Raw genomic sequence first — 18135 nt, forward strand, 5'->3', positions numbered from 1 at the left:
GAGGGAAAATTACTTTGTTCTGGCTGGAAGACTTTCTGTAAGATGACACATGATTCACGACAGGACATCTTAAAAATTCTATCTCTGAAAGCAATATTGACATTTAACTTGAGATTTGGCAGGCATGGGGAAGCATATTTCATGTTCTTGGTACCAAAAATCTTGGTTTTATTGTTTTACAGAAATGCCACCTCAGAGACAGAGTAAAGCAGCAATTTCACTTCTAATTTCATCCACCAGTTTTTCTGGTCTGAGAGCTGTACATCATCAGTCTCCCATGCCACCATAATCACTTCCTAGGCTGAGTAATTCCTCACCCCTTACTGGCTCATTACTCAGGAACACACTCTAATGAAGTATTCCAGTTTAAAACACATTTTCAACATACATTTCTTGGATGGAATGTTGCACTGGTTTGTAACAGGCAAAATGTCAGAGACCACAGAGGTTTGATTTGGGTATGCTCTGAAAACTTTGAAATCTTACCCAGGATTATCCACCTCCTTGTGGTGTCCCCTCCTCCTCTCTCTTTCATAACTTTGGTCACAACAGACCTCTATTTGTTTCCTTCTCTGCTCCTCAATTTCTACATTCTCATCACAAGCATGACATCTATTGTAGACACCCTTGTGTCATGCAAATCCCACTGTAAACTCAGATTTTTAATTCTGATTCCTTGGATACTGTTCCGCTGTGAGTTTTTTCTGGCAATAACAAGTCTTCTCAACATCTTGATTTTTAAAAGCAATATAAAAATAACAGTTTGCCACAAAAAAAAAAAACAAACCAAAAAAACCAAAAAAAAAAAAACCACCAACCCAACCAAAAAAAACCCAAAAAACCAAACCAAACCAAAAAACCCCAACAGCTTTATGCTCAGAAGATAAATTATGCTTTGAGTTAAATAGAAACCCAGCACAGAAGGGCAGCAGCAAGACCTACTGCCTCATTCCTGCACTGGTTGCTTCATAATTTTGACCTCATTTGGTGTTCAAATAGAAATGTTCAGCACCTTGGCAAACCAACCACACACCAGAAAAATTCAGGGTGCAGGCAACATCAATAGTATTGTCTAACACCTGAAAAAAACCTCACCTGTGCTGAACTCAGCAGTAGAAAGCTGGAAAAACTTGGGAAGGCTATAGCTGATAAGGAATCAAACAGTTCATGAAAGAAAATAGTTTGTTCTTTGTTCTGTTTTTTTTGTTGTTGTTTTTTTTTTTTTTGAAACCCAAAGAAACGGAAAAGTTTCTACTTGAGAAGATTGAAAGAAAAAAGAATTTTCAAAGTCCACACCACTCAAGTGGATTACACTGCTTAAAAATAAGCAGGTACTGACTAGAAAACATCCTTTCCAAGATTCCTCTTTGACATTCTGTGGCACTACTATACAGTTTCAACAAGATTAATTTTTCTAAATTTACATCCAACTATGAACCAGGATCTGGTGATCAGTTGGTCATGTTTTAATATTATCTAGATATGTCTTTAACTGTAAATCCAGTTTGCTTTTGAAAACTCCAGTTTTCAGTGCACACACAGATTCTTGTGCACACCTTCTACTCAGTAACCTCATATTTCCTAGTGATCTGTAGGTAATATGAAACCTGCTTGTACCTAAATTTTATTTCTAGCATCCTTCTTGCTATATTTTAAGCCCACATGGTCTTCACTCCATCATGAATTATGTTGTTTTACTTTACTGACTTCTTTCCTGTCCTTCATAGAGTTGGAGGGGTTTTTTTACTCTTTTTTTTCCCCTCAGTTGTATTTTTGCTGCAAATTGGATTTTTTTTTTTTTTTATTTTCTTCAAGAAAGCAAACATCTCCAACACACCCTCTGCTCCCTCACTCCATTTATTTTTGTTGATGTTTTCTATTTGCTCTACTAGACTTGGTTTGGATGCCCTGGTGTATTTTGTCTCCATCCTATGTTTGCTTTCCAGTTTGAGAACTTCCTGGCAAACAGGGTCTGTAAATTTGCTTTGTAGAGCACTGAGGTAAACAGTCAGGACTTAGTAAGGAAGACACCCGGTTGCTCAGGAGGAGCAGGTGTTTATTATCATGTTATAGGATATATTCTGCCCTAATAACTCCCCCATTCACATCAAAAGAGAAAATCTGAACATTGCTTTGAGCACTTTGGACAAGAGGTTATCTGCATAACTTTGATGACATTTGATGCATTTCTCGGTGTCCAATATCCACCATATTTTAAAGGAAGTATCCTAGTGTGGCTCTAGCTTACACACTAAGACTTTGCAGGTCACCATTTTTATCAAGGGTTTGTCATTTATGTGTTCTCAAATCTTAATTATAGTATGTTACTGAATCCATTGGCAAAATACAGACTCCATGTACTCATGGTTTATGTACAAAGAGATTTGTTTAGCATTAGACACACATTCTTAGCATTGTACATGTCTGTTTCACTTAGTGGTAAGGAAAGGCTAAAGTAAAATCCAAACAAAATTACCACAATGTTCAAATCCCAATTTATCTTCAGCTATTCTAGAAGTACAGGATCTTCCCATGGGCACTTTCCTAGCCACTTAGGAAGCCACCATGCTGAAGCGGAAATATTTATAATTGTAATTGGTTAGGGTTTAGAGGGTTTGGGTTGTTCTGGGTTTTTTGGTTTTGGGGGTTTCTTTTTTTTTGGGGTTTTTTTGGGGGTTTTTTTGGGTTTGTTTTTGTTTTGTCATCTATCCAGAACTTGCTAGATAAGGACTTCCGCACTACACTAGGAAATACAGCTGGAAATAGGAGCCATGATAAAGGCTGAAAAGACTTCTTTTAACAATGTCATCCCCTAAAGTAGCTCTTGCCATAGAAATCAGTTTGCTGAACAGGAGATGTTAATTGTAATGAAAGTTAAATTTTCCTGATCAACTCTTTACAAGCTTAACAGCTAGAAGCACTGTGCTTAAATTCCCCCTGAAAAGTTAGAAAACTGTGTGTGTTGGAGTGGGCAGGGTGAAGTAACAGGGAATGTGGAAAATGGTGGAGGAAATGGGAAGACAGGCTGAAGAGAACACAAGGGAACCTCTACGTGTCCACAAGGCACCACCAGTTATTCTTGTTCTTCCTAGTACATTTTGCTAATGACTCCACTTGATTCAAACATTCCTTGTAAATCAGACCTTCAGGATCTCTGATTATTGTCACTCCACTCTGCCCCTTTCTTGCTGTCCAGTGCCCAAAATGGGATATCATGCTCCAGACTACCAACAGGGTCCCAAGCTCACAGGGAGTGTCTGTCAACAGCAACTGCACACACTGCACAGACATGCATTTTTACTGAGCTACTGACAGAGAGAGAAACTCATGTTCTGCCCCTGAACAGCTAAAGCTCTTTGCTCAGAGATATACAATATTGCTTTAATCACCTGGACTTGGAAGGGAGTTTTATAAGAGACTGGGTAGCTCAAAATAAAGGCCTCTCCTAGTTGCCTCACACAAAAGTGAAAATAATATTCAGAACATACTTGCTTTTCTGTACATCCAGTAGTTGAATCAGCACTGATCAGAAACAACCTCAACTCTGAAGCACTCAATTAGAAAACAATAGAAATAGTTATGCAAGACAGGAGAGATGGGGATATATTTGTCTTCAGTGCTACTGCCACAAGTAATGACCCTGCAAAAGAATAGAAGGCACAGAGCTCACATTTCTGGCTGAAAGCAGATATTCCTTCACAAGACATGTAAAAATCAGAGTATAATCACTTTGAATGACAAGCCTACTAAGAGCTGTGTCTTTAAGCCTTCCTTAAACAACACTGAAACATTTCAACAGGATGATATTAGGAAGCAGCAAAATACCAAGGGATTTCAGCCCAGTTCAATTGGAAGAAGGCAAGTGATCAGAGTCACCCAGCTGGACAGTAGGGTATGGGGCCTCCCTGGAGAACCCCTCTGGTGTCCCAAGGGCTCTGTCCTGCTGCTGTTCATGCTGCTCTGGTTACAAACATGCACTGCAGAGGTTTCCCAAGCATTGGGGGAAAAGCCCAAAGGAGGTGAAAGTTCAGGGCAGCAATTACTGCATGGCTGAAATCAGGATGATTTGCAGTGTAACTATCTGCGTGCAGGTCTCATATAATATATTTATAATGGTGGAACACATACTGGCCTCAAGGAAATCACTAAGCACACCACTTCTGATGGTTTCAGTGGTCTTATTTCCATGAGCATATGAGGCTTATCCACAGTCAAAGCATTTGAAACTAGATTTTCCATACATTTCTACTATCATGTACTTCATTTTCTAAGAATGAACATGAAAACTCACATCTTGAACTGATAATTTGTTAATGTTTCAGATTGTACAAAATCACAAGCACAACTATTGAATAAGTGCAAAATATACATTTTAGAGTAAGTCACATTATAGAGTAAGCAGGAAATATTTTTGACAATTTTGCCTCAAAAAAGGCTATTTCTTTAAAAATTAAGTTATTTGCAAGGGAATGTGTAAATTTACTTATATTTAAAAAAGCAGAGAGGGTTTTGAAATTGTTTAAATATTCTATTTAAATATTTTCAAGATTATAAAGTTCTGGTTTAAAGTTCAAAATTATCTTTTTGGTTTTCTTTCTCCCAAAGACTAATATAGATGTAGAAAAACAAGACAAAACGAAATATTTCAATATATTCTAATAGTAAATATTTAAATTGATCTGATTCACTTTTCCCTTCACCTTTATTTATAAGATAAATGATAAGCTATCTTTTTTTCTATTTCAGAGATCATGAAGTTATGAAACTTAAAAAAAATATTGACACACATGATAATTACTTTTTGATCTGCCTTCAACTTCTGTAAAGTTATTTCATCAAAATATTTGAAGATTATTTTTAGCAATATTTTGAATATGTCTTTCTCCTCCCTGATTTTTTTCAACATACTTTTTAAAAATCAGTCTTAATATTAAAGAGTATTCTTTTTTTTTTTTTTTTTCCTATATCATAGTCTTCCCAAGGCCTTAGCCAAGACTTCTAACATTATAGACCATATTCTTATGGCAACTAATTGTGAAGCCACAACCAGAAGTCTTTAATTTAAGGTGAAGGATGGGTATCTGGGAAGCATTAAAAGTGCTGGCAATGCTCCTGATTTATAGAAAGAAATATCTTAAGGAAATATTAACATCAACAGTTCAAAGCCTAAGACAAAAAAAAAAAACAAAAAAAAAAACCCAAAAAAAAAAACCCAAAAAAAAAAAAAAAAAAAACCAAAAAAAAAAAAAAAAACAAAACCAAAAGAAAAAAAAAAAACAAAACTGTATTCTAAATAGACATCAAATGCAGCATCAAGCAGGGACTATCAATTCTTTTTCTGGGTGAAATAGAGAGCACTGCACTTGTTGAATCCGGAATACTACCCTAAAAAAGGATGTAGATGTTCAGAAGAGGAAATTCTTGCCAAAGTGGCAGTACATAGCAGCAATGGTATCATATATATGTGACAGATTCTCCACCCTCAGTCATCACCTCCCTGGCCTCTTACAGAATGGTACTGTATGTCTGGGAGAGGTTTATACCCCAGAGGAGCAGTGCCTCATCAGTTTGAGCTACAATGGGCAGCTTTGCTGCCCTAGAGGGGTGATACACCTTTGGTGGGTTGTCTCCTGCGTCTACGGGTCAGGGCAGGATCTTTGCCATCCAATGAACTGCCTTTTTCATGCTCCTTGATGCACTTTTCCACATCTCCCCCACTCAGGGCAGCATTTTACTTTCCAAATAATAGGAATGTGAATAATGAAAAAATTCTGCAGTTGCCAAGGAATCAACCTCCCAAACATTTAAAAAATCTTTTCTTTTTTTCCGTAAACTACTTCTTTTGTCTAACTAACTTCAGCTTCTATAGAAACTGGCCCTTTACACAAAATGGTTATGTAAAAACCTGTGAGGGTCTGGCCAGGACTGGTCTCTGATGTGAGCAGCCAGTTCAGAGGAGTGACTATTAACAAGTCTTAATTGCAGCAGAGTGTAATTTAAGTGCCAGGTAGTGTTCATTTTGCACGTTTTCACATCTGAATGTCTGTATTCTTTTAGACCTTTCTAAGTTTCATGTCAAATGGCATTTTGCCAGAAAAATACCCAAACATAATGGCTCAGTGCTAAAATCCTACCTCCTGGGCAAGCAGTGATTTAAATGTGGTGTAATATTAAATGCATGTGTATGTGTTAGTAAATATATCCTTGTAAAACTGTCACTGGAAGCACAAATTTGAAGTCTTTGTGCCACAATAGAACATTTATAATATACCATAGCCATCACAATGTATATGCATTAAAAGAAAAAGGTCAGGTGTAGTAGCAGCTTTGATGAAATCAGCATTTTCACTATGATGTTATTAATATCCTTCTTATTGACTGTCATCCATTTCATTACATCCTCAAGAAGTCCCCATTCACAGACCAGATGCAATGAGCTGATCTGGACCCTTTGTCTCAGAGGCATGAAATTGTTAAAGCCAGACCACTCTTGTTTAGCAGCACCAGGACCACAGAAACTTACTATGTTATTCCAGAGAAATCAAACACACAGGGAAATTTTTTACCAAGGTTGCTTTGTGCATCCCTCACTGAATCCATCAATGCCTTCGTAAGAACTTAAAAGGTGTCAGACAGAAAAGCTAATCAAAAAACTTAAGTACAGACAATATGTTAAGTTTTATATTAAAATTATTTGATCTCAGTTGCCATTTTTCTGCCTAAATCTTTTGCAAATTGTTCTGACATTTACACACCTAAAAAGAGATTTTAGATTCTGCTTAGTCAGGAAAGAAAGGTTTAAATGAAAAAAGCAACTGCTGTATGAAAGAGTCCAACTAAGAGGAAAAATCCAGAAATCCATTTGATTTACTCAGTGCCAATATTTCCCTAAGATAATTGCTAAGGATTAGACTCTCACTTAAAAAGGGAGCCTACAAGTCACATCTGTGGAAGTAAGTAAAGAAAATATGTGGAGAGGTGTGGCAATATTACACAGGACATCCTAAAAAACCTTCTCTCATCATTTAGCAGCCTGGCCAATAGTCCAAGACCCTCAGACTAGTCGATCACATCTTTCATTTTTTTCAGAACCAACTCAAAATCATAGTTATGAGTACCTCTGCAATGCTAGAAGAAGAGTCAGTAAGAAGGTGGCAGGCACAACATTCTTCCCTTGTGCTTATTCCAAGCTGTAGCAGTAACTAAAACTTCTGGAACTGCGAAAACTTACTTCTGAAACGGGGATTTTATTTTAGTAACAACATTTCCAGGGGAAATACTACCTTTACCAAAATCAGTGTGATATTAGGACAAACAGGTTGTTTATTTAGCAAAAATAAAAAGAAAATATCTGTAATCTTCTCTCAGCAATATTTTAAAGCCTATCACTTTTCTAATTTTTTTCTGATTTATTTTCTTCCAGGTAGTTCAACTAAGGATGCATCATGGAAGCCTATAAGTAGAATTTTTTCTGCTTTCTGTGTGAAGTGAAATTAAAGGTCTATTTTCAACATGAAATATTTTTATAGCTTCCTGATTATTAAATTTTGAAAATTTGTTTAAAGAAACTGAATCCTAATGTTTTGTAATATCATTTATTCACTGCACTGAAAACAAACAAAAAAACCCCAAGCAAAATCATACAAATTTGCTACATCTACCTGATAAAAAATTAAATCACTAGCAGGGAACCAACTATCATGTTTTCATGAAATATGTGTTAATTATTGCCCAGAAAAATTTTGCATATTTGTCACAGCTCAGTTATGAAATACTCACAGAAAATCCTAAGAACATAATGTCAACACAAAATGCTGTTTTCTAAAGACACTTCAATTTTACAGTGGGTGTTGATGCCTCCAATGTTTTTATTACCTGAAAAACCATCAACGGCTTTATAACGATGAATGCAATACAGTTCAGTTTGTATTTGCAAAATTCTCTTTTAAAAACAGCAGATGTGTGCCAGCACATCTGGAAACCACTTTTAATTATACTTTCCTCAAGTGGGAAAGCAGTAGCCTGTACCCATAGCAAAGGTTTTATATCTGACCACACAAATGCTTGCAACCACCTGTGCTTTACACTGATTTTCATTATGGACTGTATCACATTTCTGCCCTATTATTCCAGAATGCCATTTGAAGCTGTTGTGTGACTAAGCTGCATCAAGTGTGGTCTTGAAAAGGCCTCCACTCTACAAAAATGTAATAAACTTGATTGCAGTTAGGGTACTTACCACTGAGGGTATCACAATATGCATGCTCCTCAAGTTGGCTTCTCTTGCTCTGAAAGTCATAAAGGGTATACAGTAACAATCATTATTGCCAGTCTGGGAATTGGAATTTACCAAACTAATGCATGTCCCCAAATGAGATACCTTGTAAGTATTTGGAATTCCTTTCTGGTACTTGTTTCTTTCCTACTATTAATACAGCGGCATTTTAGTCAAATACTCTGCTGCTTCAGCCGTGCTCTGAGACCACAAAAAGCAATTTCAGCTGTGATCTGCCAGCATAACACAATTTCAGTTCTGTCATCAATATTTTCATAGGTTGCAAACATTGTGAGTTACATGACTTGGTTGGGTTTTCTAAACTCAAACCTTCCTCCCCTACTCCCTCTTGCCCGGCCCAAGTAGAACAGCTTTTTTTACATTACTGTTCCTCATTTCTCACAGTTAAAAAAGAACTTCCAGATCTCTGCAAAACTCTTCTTATTCACAACACTCTTTCTATATTTTGGAAGACTGTAATGTTGACATGCAAGATTTTGTATGTCCCAGTGTATGGGAAAGGTCAAGCTTTTGTAACACTGAGCCCCTGGGAGATGTGGCATGCCCAGGGACAGACTCCTCAGAAATGGACACCAGGATGTGCAAATTTATAAAACACAAGGTGCACCATTTTACAGATTATGTTTTAGGATAACTTGCTCTGCTGACCTGCACAACCTGCAGGTAACTTAAAAAGCACCCAATCATCTCTTCATTAGAATTTATACTGCTTAATAATCCATTACCATTGCCTGAAAGAAAGGTTTCCACATAGTTATAGACCTAAGAACCCGCATTCACCTGTCTCATATTTTCTGCATATAGTTCAGATGTTAAATTTTGCTGTAACTCATGAAGCCGCAGAGGATCCCTCACAGGACTGAGCCTTCTCCCAGTACTCTGCCCACAAAACCTCTCCACACTCTGCCCAGGGCTCTGGGATGGCAGCTGAAAGACAGTGGCCCCGCTCAGAGAAAGGCTCAGAGCAGAGCTCAGATCCCAAACCAGCCGCTTGCTCCCTCTCTACCAGGCAGAACAAATGCTCTGTGCAGTCACAAGTGCCTTGGCTTCGCTCCTGCCCTCACTCCGCTCTCCCGCCTTGCTCCGCGCAGCTGCTCCGGGGCCGCGGGGCCCTGTGCCCCCAGCTTGGCACCCCTGGGAGCTGCTGCTCCTGCGGCAGGCAGGGCTCCCCGGGCCAGCAGAGAGGAAACAGCAGGCTTTGCTTTAGGGCACCTTTTTGTCTGGGCATCCCAGAGCCTCACACGCGACACCTGGTAGGCATTTCAACATTCAGTCCGCTATTAGGCATTAAAGTTATATAGGGAGTGTTCACTGGGTCGTATATACAACTTTTGCAAAAATATCTATAATATTCTAAGACTGAGTATTTTAACAGCCCACAGCCCCACTGCTGTAAAAGCGTATCTTGACTTCACACTTCATACTAACACATGTATTAGCCGTGCAAAGAAGGCACAATATTCCTACTACTATTCTTTAGTTATCTGTGGTAACATTTTTACATTGCTAAAAGCAGTGGTCATTTCTGTGAATTACTTAAAAGAAAAAAGGATCATTGTCTACTTTAAAATACAGACACACTCTGAATATAACTTTTTAAAGGTTTTCCAACTAAACACATTTATAGGGCAAACAAAGATTGAAGCATTCTACAGTTCTATAAAAAAGATAAAAGTATCCTTTTTTGTTTGAAGATAAAAGTATCTTGGAATCAACCGTATTGAAAGAAAATGTGCCTGATTATCAAAACAATAGGCCTAGAATATAAATTCATTTCATCATGGACATACACAAATGCAGCATTTTAATGGGGATACAGACAGGTAGCTGCACACATTGAACTCCACTTGAAATGGTGATATGAATTGATAAACCAAGGCCAGGAACAAGAGCCATGTCAAAAAGAAGAGAAAGACAAGGGAAAGGACTGTAAATAGCCAAAATAAGCACTCAGACTCTGCTTCTTTACAACACAAGGAAGACACATTCGAGCCTTTTACTCAGTAAACCTTCCTCTTTGAGGAGTGCCAACGAAGACAAGCAAGCTGCTTGAGTAGGATGGCAATGCTATTCATGCTAGTGCCATTGGGAATTGAGGGGGAAGAACAGCCAGGTCACAGGGTGTGGAATCTGAAGACATGTAGTCAGGGGGATTCTCTCTGCTGACTGCAATGGGCACTGGATCAGTCCCTTGCCCTTATACCTCTTTAACTATCCCACTCATAACCCTGTCATCATGAGCTTAAGGATGTGGCCGTGAAGGAGAGAAGAAATGTCTTTGAAGTCATGAAATATATCTAAGATTCTGGATACCTGCCATTTTAAAACACTGAGCCGAGCACACAGCCTTAGCAGCAGGTTGACAGTCTGGAAGCAAGGAGTAAAGAGAGCAAAAATCCTACCATGTATCCTCCCTGTCTCACTGCCTCCGATTCCGGGCATTTTGGGTGCATTGAGCCACATCCCCATGCCCAGCCAGTCAGGCAGCCCCTGTGTCTGCAGCCACGCTGGAGCCTGCCCACCGTGCCGCCAGTCCCTGAGCCCTCCTGGGAACCAGCTCTGGGGCCAGGGGCTGGTGCTTGCTGCTGCACATATCTGAGGAAGAGAAAACATGTGGGCTTAGGTTCAGGGTGCTGGAGAGGCTGAGCAGGCAGAGGGATTGCTCCCAGGAGTAGGGAGCAGTCAGCAAAGCGGCAGCGCTTTCCCCAGAGCAGGGTGGATGTCATGCCTGTTCTCCCCAAAAGCAAATTGACTGAAAATACTAAAAAGTTTTTGCAATCCTATTGGTCCTGCTGAGGGACCCTGACCGGCAGGACAACACATCTTTGTTCTCAATTTAAAACATTATTTAGGTACAGTAATCATTTAAAAGCCAAAAGGAATAAGATTTTGTGATTATAACCACAAATTGTCAATTGAAACAAATGTTTTAAACAATCAAGGTTTGGTAGAGAGACAGAGGGAATAACAACCATTACTATGAGTCCATGTAGCCTTTGTCCAGCCAGTACAATTTTACTTGTATTCTGAAATCAATGCACCATAATCACAAAACAAAATCGTGACTGTAGTAAAAACTGACATACAACACATGCAGATGTGGAGGGATTCCACCAGGACATTACATTACTGGATACTGTAAGTACCCTGCCTGCTCTGTTCTCCTTTTCCTATGAACACAGAGCAACTCTGACTATTCTAATACTGAAAAATGGGAAGCAGAGCAAGAAAGAAATGAAGAGAATTTGTGTTAAATTGGATTTTCTTGTCTACTCCTGTAGTTTTTATCATCCAGTTGACAAAACATTATCATTAGCAGTTTATACCAAAAGTTAACATTTGCCCATGGTTTTCTATTTTCTCTAAACCACAAAGGTTGGAGCCTGTTATGCAGTCCCCTTATCTTACTCTGTTACTTTAGAATCTAAGAGCGCACTGTGCACATTAATCTTTCATGGCAGAGTTCACTGAAGTTCTGCCAAAATTCAATAATTATGTTCCATCCAATCCACCAATTTATTTATCTCATTGCTGGAATTTAGAACATATAGAACAAAGTGCTTAGTTTATATGAATTAAATCCTTGCTAAAAAAAAACCCAAAAAACTAAGAAACCCATAAGACAAAACAGCTCTGTTTCACTCCCAAAGTTTTAAAACACGCAGCAGAATCTACTGAGAAATAAAGCTATTTTTACAAGAGCAATCTTTTCTTGATAAACTGAAAGTGTTCCACGATGTTTAGAGTTCTTTTTCTTCCATATAGGTGAAAGTATTTTATAAATACATTTGTAACTTTTATTCAAAAAGCATAACAATATGTACCACTTACATTGCACTACTAAAACATGAAATATTAATATCTAATAATCAATTAAAATATCAACTAAAAAGCAAGAGTTGTTTTTCTGAATAGAAAATATATTGATTTACTGCACAGAAATGGGTAACTGAGACTTCAGCATTTCTATGGAGCAAAATCTAAGATACAAAATTACAATGAAGTTAAGCTTTATAATTGCACTCTTTCATTATGTGTTTGCAAACAAACATAAAACATAAAGCCCTCCAAGCAGGAAGATTAGACACACATTATTCCTGATGGCTGTTAAAAATAAAAACAGCACAATGGAGAATACTTTATATTCTTCACCTTTTTTAAAGGCAGGAAAAGTAACTAACCAGTTATTTATCAGCCTAATTATAAAGAAAAAAATAATCTACTGATTTTGGATTTAAAAACATAATGCATTTCAAACTTTAAGCTTATGAATACAGAATGCTGATTTATCTGATGAAAGCATGACTTTTTTGCATGCTCGTAGACGATAGATTTCTTCATGAAGGAAAATGTTAATTTGGTGTCTGCAATCAAAAGCCAAATTTATAATGTTTTAAGTTTTTAAGAAAAACTTTGTTGCTTCATATATTAGATTTTACATTTCAGTCATGCTATCAGAAAAAAAAATATTTTGGATTTAAAAACTGTTCACAAAGTTTTTGGAGAATAACTTTCTGTGATTTATAACACAACCCTTCACCAACCAAAATAGAAAAGAAAACCTCTAGGAGTAGTACACTAGCATGTGTTCATTATTTCCCAGTAAAACCTTCTAGGCAAAACTAGGAATATCAGAGTAAAACATTTTAAAGTTAGCTTTGCAGTAACAAGGTGAGTATGTGCGTATTTTAAATTAACAGTACCTAACTCAGTAACCCTGGAGAAATTACTTCCACGCACCAGCAAATAAATTCCATAATGATTTGCAAAAATTCTATTATCACATTTACATTTGCACCAAGTATGATAATTTTCTGGCAATGCTTACATTAAAATAGGATTCAACAGTGATGTATTTTTTCCCCTGTTGTAAAGCTTTCCGAAAGCCCCAGAAAAATACAATTAAGTTATATGAGTTTTATTTTACTATAGTTCTCCATCTATTCTTTTGCAACATGTTCATTTTGTCTGCTTATTTCCATTGCAAATACAACGTGTTATAGTTAAACTTGCAGGAGGCTTTTGAGTACTGTAACTCAGCCTGCTGCAACGTAACAATGAATAAACTCTCCCAGCCAAGTTACATGAAAGTACCGATTCTGAGGAGTCTGTAAAGCTCGAGCTTTCTCCCAGTGTAGCTGTGTCTTGCATTATGTAATAAAGGAAACACACACACACACACACACACACACACACACACACACACACACACCCTCCCAACACCTTACAGAAAATACAGTTTAACAGAAGAAAGACAATACCTGCAAAGCCCATTTTAACAGCAGCAAAAGGGATCGAGGCTGGGGGCAGGGGGCAGGGAAGGTGCGAAAAGGCTGTTCCATATCGATATTGCTGCCGAAAGATGGTGTTGCTTATAAATAAACAACACACATAGGAAGGAACGAGCAACTCCTCGGCTACAGCCACAAGTGCAGAAATGTAAAATAAAAATACCTGGCAAAAGTGCTGCATAATGAATTTTGTCTTTACATTGAATACACATGGAAACGACACTGTAGAGCATACACAGTGTGTAATAGAAGGTCTTTAATTTCCAATTCACAGAATTCAAGTGTGCACTAATAATGTATTCACTTACAGTGCCAAACTTGTTTATATAATATCAGCAAGGAATAATAACTCATTTATTGCACTGATGATCTCCACAAATGTCAGAACTGACCACACTTGAAAAGTGAACTTTTGCAGCTCCTTGCTAATGTTTAGACTAACTCCCCTTTCCCTCTTTTTAACAACAAAGGACTACCCAGCTCCTGTTCCCTGTCTCGCAGATCAGACCCATACCCAGATTTCAAAGAAGTGGGATAAATCCAAAGGCACGTCCAAGATTTTCCTTGCAAATTTCCCCCCAGTGGACCCAGGCATCTATTTTTTTAAATAGATATATCAAAAAGCTTCACTTACACAATTCAAACAAAGAAACTTCTCAAAAATATCATTACTTACTGTTCACTGAGAATAATTTACTGGGATTAAAAGTTTAAAGATTCATCTGCTTTACGTCCACAAGTGTTTTAAGCAACCCCTAATACTGTATCTTGCTTAAATGTGACAATTAGTGCTGCTTTGGCATGTTGAAAAATACAAAGATACCAATGATCCTCATTATGCCTTAGCTCTCTGTAGCCTGGTTTTTGGAGGTGCGTAAGCTGCGGAAATTTAGAATGATAATAGCAACAATTTGGTACACGAGGAAAATACAGACCCTCCCCCCCGAATGCTTCAGATATACTGTATAAAGTCATTTTGACATGCCTACACAACTGGTTGTGGCAGCTTTCAGACATGATTCCTAATCACAAAAAAATGCTTCAGGTTCTTTTAGAGAAAGCTTGCCTTGGGAAGTTGATTTTGGCCAAGTGCCAAAATCATGTGCAAAAAGGGGCCCTCATTACCAATTCATGGCAGCCTTCAGCGCTGACAAAAAATGTGACCCAACAGGCTAAAGCAACAACTAAAATTAAAAAGTATGAGACAAAGACAACTTACTTAATATTCCTTCCATCGCCACGTTAAACTTTTCCGTAATTAAACCCTTGTTAGTTCAAAGCAGTTTTCAACTACTTTTAAATGATTGCACAGGCAGTCTGTAACAGTGGAAAGCTTTCCCTGTAAATTCTCCCCAGCCACTCCACTTCTAACAGCATTTGGGTCCGACCACAGAACTTTTTTGCTCTGCGCCTCTGCAAGAAACCCCTCTCCAAAAGGGAGCGAAGCGTCCGTGCGGATTCCAGCAAAAACTAAGCAGATCATTACAAGCTTTTGGAAGCAGCAAAGGCATAGGAGGAGTGAGGAGGAGGGAGGAGAGAAAGGGCTCGAGACGCAGGAGCAGCTATTTCCTAAACTTTCTACAAAGCTTATCAAAATGGGCATGCAAACTTGAAGCAATTGCAATTAACAGCTCTCGCTGCCCCACTCTCCCATAAAAGCAGATTTGATACACAGCCTTACCTAGATGTCGTCTGGCTTTTCTGTGGATCAAAAAGTTTCCTGCCTAAGCACAGAGATATTCTTTCACAAACCATAAAGGCCCCTTTTATTAATCCAGCACTGTAACAGCCCACTTTCTAAACCACGTTGAGAGCAGGATGCATCAGCTTTCGAGAGAAAAACAGTCTTAACACACAATTAGTGGCAGATTGTATAATAGAGGATTTATCTTAAAGAGTGAAAAGGCATTTTTTAAAAAGCAAAGAGGGTGCGGTCAGATGTTAGGCTATCCCTGAGAAAAGGGGCCTAGGCTGCACTAGTACCTAAATACTAGCAGAAGCTTACTGGGAAGGGAGCCAATGGAATGACTTTGTTTGACCCAGCTGCCAATCTCTCCTGAAGCACTGCGCCAGACTAAACACTGACACTATTTTAACTCAAATCAGGCTACAGCAGCTGTTTGCTTTCCGGCTCTCAGCTATGCACCATGGCCATGATGACTCTGCACAGCACATATGATAGAGCTGGGGCACTTCTGCTAAAATATGTTCCATGTTTGGGCTGGTGGTATAAAAGTGGGGGCTGAGGTAGTTGTTTAGTGGAGGGGGGGTGTCTTCCCTTTTTCTTTTTTTTTTTTATTTTAACAATATCTCTGCCTTCATTTTCTCCAAAGTCAACTAAAAATGAGATCTGAGGCTCACAAAAAATTCAGAATCGCAAGTTGGGGAAAAAGAAAAGTTCCTGCTTGGGACAGAAAAGAATCAGAATACATTGTAAAGGGGTGTGTGTGTGTGCATGACTCCAAAAATCCACCTACTACTTCAAATGATTTATTTTCCTCTGTTAGGTGCTCTAAAATTGATCAGTATATAATTAATCAACAGACTCTCTCTCTCATCTTTAATTGTAAAAAGAAAGTTAAAAAATATATATATATACATAGCAGGCATTTTTATATATAAAAAGCAGGCATTACGTATGTGCATAAGAGCACACATACATCCAGATTCTGATCTAAATGACACCAGTGCAAATTGCACTGTAAGCAATGAAGTTATTACAGGTTAAAACTGAGGGTGGAATTCGATAGCCAATTTACATATGAAAGCATATGAGACTTAAAAAACCATGGGCATTAGGAGAAACAGGCCTATGGCATGGAGGTTGGCACATATTTGCTAATTCAAAAAAAGTCAAAGAGTTGCAGCAACAGAAACAAAGCACGTACACATTTAAAATCAATAGAGGCTTCTGAAGCACTGGGCATGTTGTACAGTTGAACATGGCACCTACAGGTTTTCAGCATTTATACCTAAACTTAGACACAGTACTTAAGCCAAAACTTTGATTCCTCTCACCTTGCCACAGAAGGTGAGTCTGGATAGTCTCAAAAACTGCATGGTCTGATAACTTCCTCAATCAGTAAAAAAAATTAGAATACACCCACCTAAAAGCAAAAGGCACAGATAATGAGCCCAACCCTTTATAGTTAATATAATAGTGAGTGGAAGGTCTGGCTCCTGACATGGGAATGCCTTCAGTGAATACTGAAGGCACTGCTGGGTATCTCCAATTCAATATGTATCCTCAACAGAGATAATGGAGAAAAAAATTACTAAACAGAAATGTAAAAAAATAATAATAAAAAAAATCTGTTTTGTAAAAGCTGAGCCTGTTCTGTCACATGCTGTTGGCACCAACAGATTTCCATGAGCTGTGCAACAGCCTCCTACCAAAACCCAGTGGAAGTCATTCACATCGCACAAGCTCAAATCTCACTAACTACCCTCACCTCTCACTGGTCCTCAAGTACATTAACAGTTTTAGAAAAGATCCTGGAAAAGATCTTAAATAACCCACCATAAAATGAATATGGGTTACAAATGAAATTACTAATGGCTAGTACAACAAATGTCAACGTTCCTGTCTAACATGAGAATTGAAATGGAAGAGCAGACCTGCCTTATGCCTGAAATGCCATGAAAGAATGTGTAATTACTACAAAAAATGCAGTTACCTACACCTGAGAAGTCTGAAATCTTAAAATGGCAGATAGGTGAGACAAACACAACAGTTTTTGCAGTACCTCTCCCCTCTCTCTCCAGACAAATATTTATCACAAGATGAATTTGCAGACCCCCTAAAGAAAATGTGACTCCTCAGCAAGGAAGGTGTTTGCCGTGTGAACTCACAACTCACCTTGCCCTGCACTAGAGGTAGAACTGCAGCAACATCTCTAGCAAGACTTTAACAACACTGAACTTAGCATGGCTGGAAAAGAACAGAAGTACAAGATAAAAAGCAAAATACAGGCTGGAGTGAAGCTTTGCCAGCTCCTTGAGGCAGAAGAGAAGGTAATACGGCCAATTCAACAGACAAAATTTGAAAATTACAGGAAGGGAAGGATGTTCTCAGTGAAGCCAGCAAGGAACATATCCAAGACAGCAAGGAACATATCCAAGACAGGACAAGATCAGGATGCAGATAAACTATGGTGGATAGACACTTTAAACATTGTCATAAATGAAGACAAGACTTAAGGGTGGAACACAAATGCTTTTCATTCAAACACAGTACAACTAGCAGAAAACTTGCACAACGTTCTCCTTCTTGAAGAGTCCATTGAAAATTTATTCCTCTTTCAGTTTGTAAGGATGGGTCCTATTGTCAGAATTGCTCCAGGGTGGCTGCAGGAGAGGAAGGTGGTATCTGGCATTTCTTTCACTTTTAAACAAACTTTTTTCAGCTTTGGGCAACACATTAAGAAACACAGGAAAGCACTGCAACCAGTAACTAGTAGAGCTTTGCTGACAAATACAAATCTCTTTCCTTCCAGAAAGCTGTTTAGAATTCTTATTATCTAATAAATGAAGCATTAGTACAGCTAA

General features: G+C 38.2%; 1 long non-coding RNA gene across 2 annotated transcripts in view; it reads right to left on the reverse strand.

Moving 5' to 3' along the window:
* The window catches only part of LOC128803635 (uncharacterized), a 217797-nt gene that overhangs the window by 169409 nt on the left and 30253 nt on the right, over nt 1-18135 (reverse strand). The window contains exons 1-2 of one of the 2 annotated variants that reach the window (XR_008435787.1): nt 15269-15390; nt 8240-8288 (exon numbers count right to left, since the gene is read on the reverse strand). This is a non-coding gene — a long non-coding RNA (uncharacterized LOC128803635). Of the gene's footprint in view, nt 1-8239; nt 8289-15268; nt 15391-18135 lie in introns of those variants that run through there. The other variant, XR_008435786.1, reaches the window with a different exon arrangement.

The sequence above is a fragment of the Vidua macroura genome, chromosome 2, assembly GCF_024509145.1.
Source record: "Vidua macroura isolate BioBank_ID:100142 chromosome 2, ASM2450914v1, whole genome shotgun sequence".
NCBI classification, from domain to species: Eukaryota; Metazoa; Chordata; class Aves; order Passeriformes; family Viduidae; genus Vidua; species Vidua macroura.